Raw genomic sequence first — 9,521 nt, forward strand, 5'->3', positions numbered from 1 at the left:
CCGAGTATGCACTAAACGACGCACTCGAGGACTTAGCTGTGATCAAGAATCACCTAAGTAATAAATTTCTCCGAGTGTGCACTAAACGTCGCACTCGGGGACTTAGCTGTGATCAAGAATCACCTAAGGAATAACTTTCTCCGAGTGTGCACTAAACGTCGCACTCGGGGACTTAGCTGCGATCACCAATCGCCTAAGCACTAAATTTCTCCGAGTGTGCACTAAACGTCGCACTCGGGGACTTAACTGTGATCAAGAATCACCTAAGTAATAAATTTCTCCGAGTTTGATCAAGAATCACCTAAGTAATAAATTTCTCCGAGTGTGCACTAAACGTCACACTCGGGGACTTAGCTGTGATCAAGAATCACCTAAGGAATAACTTTCTCCGAGTGTGCACTAAACGTCGCACTTGGGGACTTAGCTGTGATCAAGAATCGCCTAAGTACTAAATTTCTCCGAGTGTGCACTAAACGTCGCACTCGGGGACTTAGCTGTGATCAAGAATCACCTAAGGAATAACTTTCTCCGAGTGTGCACTAAACGTCGCACTCGGAGACTTAGCTGCGATTAAGAATCACCTAAGTATTAACTTTCTCCGAGTGTGCACAAAACGTCGCACTCGGGGACTTAGATGCGGTCAAGAATCGCCTAAGTATTAACTTTCTTCAAGTGTGCACTTCACGCCACACTCGGGGACTTAGATGCGATCAAGAATCTCCTAAGTATCAACTTTCTCCGAGCGTACACTCGGAGATTTAGCTGCGATACAGAATCACCTAAATACATGAGTAACACTTACGTGCTACGCATGTTTGCCATTCGCTTCACCAAGAAACGCCAAACAGAAAATTCGAAGCAAAATTGCAACACAAGAGCAAACGATTTGATTCAGATTCAAAAGTTCCAACAAAGAAAGTTCACTCGGTGCGGATCAAGCTTACTCGCACCGATCCAAGAATGTGACGGCCAACAGCAGTGGCCAAAGTTCCTTACAGATCAACACTCGGCATACCGAGGATAAAAGTCTTCTTACGCATCATCTGGATTAGCGCCAGGACTGGAGGGCTCTACGAACGTGTCCAGATCAATACCGTCGGCGATGCGGGTGGCACTCTCAAGGAAAGTTTCCATGAAGTCTTCGACTCGAAGTTTCTTCGTGTTGGCGACCTTCAATGTCTTCAGCTTCTCCTCGCGCACCTCCTTGCAATGAACTCGGACCAGGGACAGAGCAACATCTGCACCACAACGAGCTGCAGATTTCTTCCACGACTGCACTCGGTTCGGAATCTCCTCCAGTCGAGTCATCAAGTTTTCCATCTCCTGCCGCGACTCATCTTCTGGCCAAAGCTCCTTGTCGATTCGGCCGACGACTTCTCTCAGTCGACCGATGAAAGGGCCAACTTTGCCCACGCGGATGTGCGCTCGGAGCAGATCCCGATTGGCGTCCTTGCCGAGTGGAACGTTCTCGCGAATCGGCCGCTCCACGTCAGCTGCTTCAACTTCAGCATCAATGCAAAAATCTGCAACAGAAGGACACACAAACAATAAGCGCCGAGTGTGACGCACATACCAAAAGCACTCGGAAAAAACAGGACTTACCAGCCAGACGCGTCATCATCTGCCGAGCCCAGTCGCTGACGTATTTCTCCTGAGTTATGCATCGTTTGTTCAGCACGTCCATCTGTCCCATCAGAGCAGTCCTCTGTTTCCCCATCTTCTCAACTTCCTCAGTCAGCACTTTGTTCGCTTCACGAGCCTGCTCCAATGACTTCTCTCGTTCCGCCAGAACATCCTTCATGCCAGCCATTGCAAGCAGCGCCGCATCAAGCTCACCAGCTAACTGACTCCTCTCCGCCCTGAGAGTCTCATAGGCTGTTCCCATTTCACAAGTTTTCTGCCAGCCAACACCAAGAGACAATCAGAAAATTCAACAATAAAAGTCTAAGTTCTTCAGACCCCTGCCGACGCAAGTAGTCGACAGCGGTCTCGGGGACTACACCCAGTGGGTTCACTAAGAGTGACCCCACTGGCATGCAACTCAAGCAGGCCCGCCCTATTGAGATACATGTTACCACCTACGCCTACGAGGCTAATACTACCCGACCTGAGTACAAATTACTCTCGGGGACTCTTACAGTAAGTGCACCCCGACTGCCACAACTGTTCGCAGTCGGCCATATTATTTACAGATCTGACCAAAGCAAAGACAATATGTATAAAGACAACTGTCGGTCCAAGCACTCGACCGAAGTCTCGGGGACTACACCCACTGGGTTCACTCAGAGTGAACCCATTGCAAACAACATATGCTATCCAAGAACACCCAGTGGGTTACAAGAGAAAAGTAAATACTTACTAGCCCACTTACTCGGATATCATCCCGCAGCTCCAAGCTCCGCTGGTACAAGGATGTGAAAGAGTCGTAGGCCTTCTTGGCTTCTCCAGCCATCAGCTCCGCCTGCACCATGGCTCCCTTGGCCGCTCCCACCTGCTCCTCCGGGAGACGCTGGATGTTGAACTCGACATTCGACGAGCCTGGCACCGTTGGAAGTTCCTGAGGCATCCGAGGTCCGCTCCAGTCGGTTCTTCAACCACCAGCGCCGGTTCAGTCGGCGACACCACCTCAGTCGGGAGCACGTCTGCGGCGAGAGCAGTGACAGGCGGAGCAGCCTCAAGAACAGGCTCCGCAGCTTGTTCAGCTCTCCCCTGGTCACCCTCGTCCTTGCAAATCGCCCCTGATAGACCGAACGATGCGAGATCTCAGAAAAGAAAGAGGCAAGACCTATGATAGAATTCGCGACGCGATAGTATAAAACTCTCGGGGTCACTACAACACACTTGGCTGGGACGAGACGACGTTGTCCGTGTCCATGGGGTCATCCTCCTGGCGCGCCGGAGAGGTGGCGGAGGTAGCAACTCTGTCGAGTGAAATCCATTCGACCAATAAACAGGAGTCCACTCGGATATCAGAAGAAATCAGAAGATCGATGCACTTACGTGGAGGTGACGGGGACAGCAACCCTCATCCGTGGCAGAGCCTTCTGAGGCTTAGACCCACTCGGTTTGGCCGCCTTGGAAGACTGACCCGCAGGCTCAGCAACAACATCCCTGGCCCTCTTGGTGCTCCGAGCACTCGGGACCACGGGGGCAGTGGGCGGAGCACTCGAGGATGCCGGAGGGACCGAGGGAACAGCAGGCTCGTGTCGACGCTTGGTCCGATGCTCTAACTGCGGAGGCGGCGAGTCCTGCTCTTCGTCTTCCTCCTCTTCCTCGCTAGTCTCTTCCTCCGATTCCCCGCTGTCGGAGACATACTCAGCGCTCTCCATGCTGCCTTCCTGACTGCCTTCCTCCTCCTCCTCGGCCGGGTTCCCATTCGAGACGGGAGAAAACGTCACACAGAGATTCAAGCAAACGATAAGATTAAGACAGTTACGCGCACTCGACAAATGTTACCCACCTGATTCGGAGGAGGATTATCCGCGCAGAAAGGCTTCACTCGCCGAGATCCTTTGGGATTCTCGCAGGGGCCTGTGATCTGGAGCACCCACGAGGTCACCTTCTCCTTAGTCACGCCCACAACGATGGTCCGAGTGGAATCCTCGGGCCCCGTATAATGCCACATGGCGTGGTCACGAGCCTACAGGGGTTGGATGCACCGACCGAGGAAGACCTCCAGCAAGTCTATGCCGGTGACCCCCCTTCTGACGACATCTACGAGTGTCTCGACCAGAGGCTGGATGTCGTTCTTCTCTGCCTTCGTGAGCGCGAGCTGCTTAGGCGGAGCGGGCCGATCTAAGCTAAAGGGAGGCAGCCCTGTCACAGCATTCGGACAGGCAACGTCCTGGCAGTAGAACCACGTCGACTGCCAGTTCCTGACCGACTCACTTAACTGAAGGGAAGGATAACTACTCCGACTCTTTTTCTGGAAACCTAAGCCCCCGCAGAGCTGGAGAAGATGTGTCTTATCGTCCGACTGGCTGAGTCGTTTGATGGTTTGCTATCTAGCAGAGAATATGTGCTTGAAGAGCCCCCAATGGGGAGGACAGCCAATGAAACACTCGCACAGAACTATGGAAGCAGAGAGATGAGCAATATCATTCGGGGGAAGTGGTGAAGCTGTGCCCCGAAGTGATTCATAATGCCCTTGAAGAAAGGATGCGGGGGCAAGGAGAAACCTCGATAGGCATGGCTGAGCAGCAGGACGCGCTCCCCCTCCCGGGGCGCCGGCTCGACCTCGTTCTCCGCCGGCAGCCTCCAAGACTTGTGCACGATCATCCCGTGCTCCACCAGCTGCAACAGATCCCCCTCCGTCACCGTGGAGGGGAGGAAGTCGCCTTGAATCCACCCCGCCGGCAGCAGCCGCTGCCGCCGCTAAGCAGGAGCCGCTGCCTTCCCTTTCTTCTTCCTCACTTCCATCTTGCTGGTCTGACCCTTGGTCATGACGGAAGCTGCGAATCCGCGGGAGGAAAGAGGAGGAAGGAGTGTAGAGGCGCTGGAGGTGGCGAGAAGGACGGAGCAAGCGAAGGCAAGAGATTCGGCGAGCGTAACGAAAAACCCTCGCCGCTGAGATTTAAGTAAGGTTCCGACTGGGACGCTGGCAGGTGGCCCCGAAACCTTATCCCCCGACCAACCGCGGCGATATTAGTGGAGAGGTTGAAGGCGCGAGAATCGAGGTGTCAGGCGCTACTCGAGCGCGATGGCGCCATCCCCGCTGAGCGCGCGGAAACTGAAATTTGAGGATCCCGGAAAATCAGCCGCTGTCAGTTGACCGGTCACGTCAGAAGATACCACATAAGCACTCGGTTTCCGACAGTTTGTTTCACAAGTACTTCCACTCGGACCGTCGATCAGAAAAGATAAAATGGACCGAGGCAAGCAACGCCAAAATCACGTCCGTGCCAGTCGGATCCAAACTTCAAGCGTCACTTCGTCGTTCCAACCTCAATCCATTCGGGGACTAATGATGGGGTTATAGTCCTAGGGTAGGGTCATAAGCCTGCCTTATAGGTCCTACCCAAGGACTACCCTTCATAAGGGACAAGGCCCTTAGTCAGTTCCGACTGAACTAAGAAGTTCCCATCATCCAGTCGGTAACAGACCTCCGACCTTCCAGTTGAAGGCGAGCATTCGGAGCGCATCGAACGGACCGACTCGATTCCACTATGTACATCGTAACCCCCCAGGAGGGAAACGATCATACGTTTCCTCACGCTTTTATTAGCATTTAGGCCGTACGTTACCTGTAACGTAGGCATTTATTCGCCATTATTCCACCCCTGTGCACCAACCGTTGTGAAGGGCAGCGCACTCTATATAAGCCATCCTTCCCCACTGGTGCAAGGGTTAGCAACTCATTGTATTCTATATTCCACTCGACAACAAGCTCCCAGAGCACTGAGACGTAGGGCTATTACCTCCACCGCAGAGGGGCCTGAACTAATACGACCTCGCCGTAGCTAAGGCTCGGCCCATCCTTTTCGTACCCTACACATCTACTGTCAGGCTTATACCCACGACACCCGTTGTATGCCAACGTTAGAATCTATCACACCCGATCATCACGTGGTGCTTCGAGACAACGATCCTTCGCAACGGTGCACACTTAGGGGAATACGTTCTTGAAATTTTAAGAGGGATCATCTTATTATGTACCGTTGTTCTAAGCAATAAGATGAAAAACATGATAAACATCACAATGCAATCATATAGTGACATGATATGGCCATTATCATCTTTGCTCTTTCGATCTCCATCTTCAGGCATCGCATGATCATCATCGTCACCGGCGTGACACCATGATATCCATCATCATGATCTCCATCATCGTGTCTCCGTGAAGTCGTCACGCCAACTACTACTATCACTACTACTGTAGCCGTTAGCAATGAAGTAAAAGTAGTAAGCACATGGCGTTGCATCTCATACAATAAATTAAGACAACTCCTATGGCTCCTGCCAGTTGTCATACTCATCGACATGCAAGTCGTGAAACCTATTACAATAACATGATCATCTCATACATCATACATGCAACATCATAACTTAGGCCATATCACATCACATGTCAAACCCTGCAAAAACAAGTTAGACGTCCTCTAATTGCTGTTGCAAGTTTTAAGTGGCTGATTTGGGCTTCTAGCAAGAACGCCTTCTTACCTACGTGACAGCCACAACAATGATATGCCAAAGCTATTTACCCGTCATAAGGACCCTTTTCATCAAATCCAATCCGACGAGAGTAGGAGAGACAGACACCCGCTAGCCACCTTTATGCACGGTGTGCATGTCTGTCGGTGGAACCAGTCTCACGTAAGCGTACGTGTAAAGTCGGTCCGGGTCGCTTCATCCCACAATACCGCCGGAAAAGAATAAGACTAGTAGCGGCAAGCAATTGAAAAATCATCGCCCACAACCTTTTGTGTTCTACTCGTGCATAGAATCTACGCATAGAAAACTGGCTCTGATACCACTGTAGGGGAACGTAGCATAAATTCAAAAAAATTCCTACGCATATTCAGATTTTCCTATGGAGAGACCAGCAACGAGAGAGGGGTGAGAGCATCTTCATACCTTTGCAGATTGCTAAGCGGAAGCATTACTAGAACGTGGTTGATGGAGTCGTACTCGCGGCGATTCAAATTGCGGTGTGATTCCGATCTAGTGCCGAACTACGGTACCTCCACGTTCAACGCACGTGCAGCCCGGTGACGTCTCCCGCACCTTGATCCAACAAGGAGGAGGGAGAGGTTGGGGAAGAAATCCAGCAGCAAGACGGCATGGTGTCGATGGAGAGACGAGGTCTTCCGGCAGGGCTTCGCCAAGCACCGGCAGAGAGGAGGAGAAAGAAGGGCAGGGTTGCGCCGAGAGAGAGAAAACCGTGTGCAAAACAGCCCCGAAACCTCAAATATATGTAGGGGGAGAGGGAGGGGGCGCAGCCCTTAGGGTTCCCACCCCCAAGGGGTGCGACAGCCCCAGATGGGAGAGGGGCGGCGGCCAGGGAAGGAAGGAGGGGTGGCACACCCCTCTGGTGGGCCTTAGGCCCACCTGCGCTAGGGTTCCCCCCCCCCTCAACCCTCTTCCTGCGCCATGGGCTGAGTGGGGGGCGCACCCGCCCACCTAGGGGCTGGTTCCCTTCCCCACTTGGCCCATCTAGCCTCCCGGGGTCGTCGCCCCCTTCGGTGGACCTCTGGGGCCACCTCCGGTGGTCCCGGTGGTCCCGGTACGTTATCGGTGATGCCCGAAACACTTCCGGTGTCCGAAACCATCCGTCCTATATATCAATCTTTACCTCCGGACCATTCCGGAGCTCCTCGTCACATCCAAGATCTCATCCGGGACTCCGAACAAATTTTGATAACCTCGTATAACAATTCCCTATAACCCTAGCGTCATCGAACCTTAAGTGTGTAGACCCTACGGGTTCGGGAGACAGGTAGACATGCCCGAGACACCTCTCTGGCCAATAACCATCAGCGGGGTCTGGATACCCATGGTGGATCCCACTTTCTCCATGATGATCTCATCGGATGAACCACGATGTCAAGGATTCAATCAATCCCGTATACGATTCCCTTTGTCTGTCGGTATAGAACTTGCCCGAGATTCGATCGTCGGTATACCTATACCTTGTTCAATCTCGTTACCGGTAAGTCTCTTACTCGTTCCGTAGCACGTCATCATATGACTAACTCCTTAGTCACATTGAGCTCATGATGATGTTCTACCGAGTGGGCCCAGAGATACCTCTCCGTCACACAGAGTGACAAATCCCGATCTCGATTCGTACCAACCCAATAGACACTTTCAGAGGTACCCGTAGTGCACCTTTATAGTCACTCAGTTACGTTGTGACGTTTGATACACACAAAGCACTCCTACGGTATCCGAGAGTTGCACAATCTCACAGTCGAAGGAAAAGACACTTGACATTAGAAAAGCTTTAGCATACGAACAATACGATCTAGTGCTACGCTTAGGATTGGGTCTTGTCCATCACATCATTCTCCCAATGATGTGATCCCGTTATCAATGACATCCAATGCCCATGACCAGGAAACAATGATCATCTATTGACTAACGAGCTAGCCAACTAGAGACTTGCTAGGGACACATTGTGATCTATTTATTCACACATGTATTACTGTTTCCTGTTAATACAATTATAGCATGAAGAATAGACGATTATCATGAACAAGGAAACATGATAATAACCATTTTATTATTGCCTCTAGGGCATATTTCCAACACGCGTTGCGTGTTATATAAGCCGAAGCCATCGAAATTACATGTAAGATTTACATATGGTGGGTTGGGTGGATTGATCCGCAAGGATTCTATCTCAATAGCCAACAACCTAGCAACTTAAACCTTACATATACGGTTTATACGAACACCGTAGATTACATGTTATTTAACATTCCCCCTCAATCACAACTATCTAAGTTTAGATTTTGTCTAAATTACTCTAGCCGACGAAGAGTAAGAGGCTTAGTGAAGCCATCTGCAACTTGATCACTAGTAGGTATGAACCTAATATTCAGCAACTTCTCAGCTACTCGCTCGTGAACAAAGTGATAGTCTATCTTAATATGCTTTTTCCTAGCATGGAAAACAGGGTTAACAGATAGATATGTAGTGCCGAGATTATCAGACCAAACTAATGTTGCTCTTGGATGGTAGACACCCAACTCAGTCAACAAATTATGAACCTAAATTATCTCAGCAGTTGCATTTGCTAAGGCCTTATACTCAGCTTATGTGCTGGACCTATAGGCAGTGGGCTGTTTGCGTCAACTCCAAGAAACAAGATTGCCTCCCAAAAATACTGCAAAACCACCTGTAGACCTTCTGTCACCAGGGCAACCTGTACAATCTGCATCAGAGAAAGCACTTACAAGCATTGAATCAGATTTCCCAAGTCCGAGTCCATGGCCCTTTGTTCCTTGGAGGTATCTAAGAATTTGTTTGACTGCTGTCCAATGTGAACTAGTGGGAGCATGTAAAAACTGGCATACTTTACTCACTGAATATGCAATGTCTGGGAGAGTTAATGTCAAGTACTGTAGTGCATCCACAATACTAAGATACCTGGTTGAGTCCACCATCCCAAGTGCCTCTCCATCATGAAGGGACAACTTCTCTGAAGTGGACAATGGCGTGGAATATTGCTTACACCCTTGCATACCCATTCTCTGAAGTATTTCCTGCACATATTTTTCTTGGGACATGATAATTCCATTTGGAACACTCTTCACCTCAATCCCAAGGAAGAAATGTAGGCGGCCAAGATCCTTGAGAGCAAACTCCCTGCCTAGATCTTTGAGGAGGGCTTACACTGCTTTTGATGAAGAGCTTGTAACAACTATATCATCAACGTATATGAGCATAAAGATAATGGTGCCATGATTACGATAAAAGAACAACGAGGTATCTCCCTTGGAAGGAACAAAACAAAGAAATTGAAGTTTGGTGGATAGCCGAGAATACCAAGCTCGAGGTGCTAGTTTCAACCCGTACAA

The sequence above is a fragment of the Hordeum vulgare genome, chromosome 6H, assembly GCF_904849725.1.
Source record: "Hordeum vulgare subsp. vulgare chromosome 6H, MorexV3_pseudomolecules_assembly, whole genome shotgun sequence".
NCBI classification, from domain to species: domain Eukaryota; kingdom Viridiplantae; phylum Streptophyta; class Magnoliopsida; order Poales; family Poaceae; genus Hordeum; species Hordeum vulgare.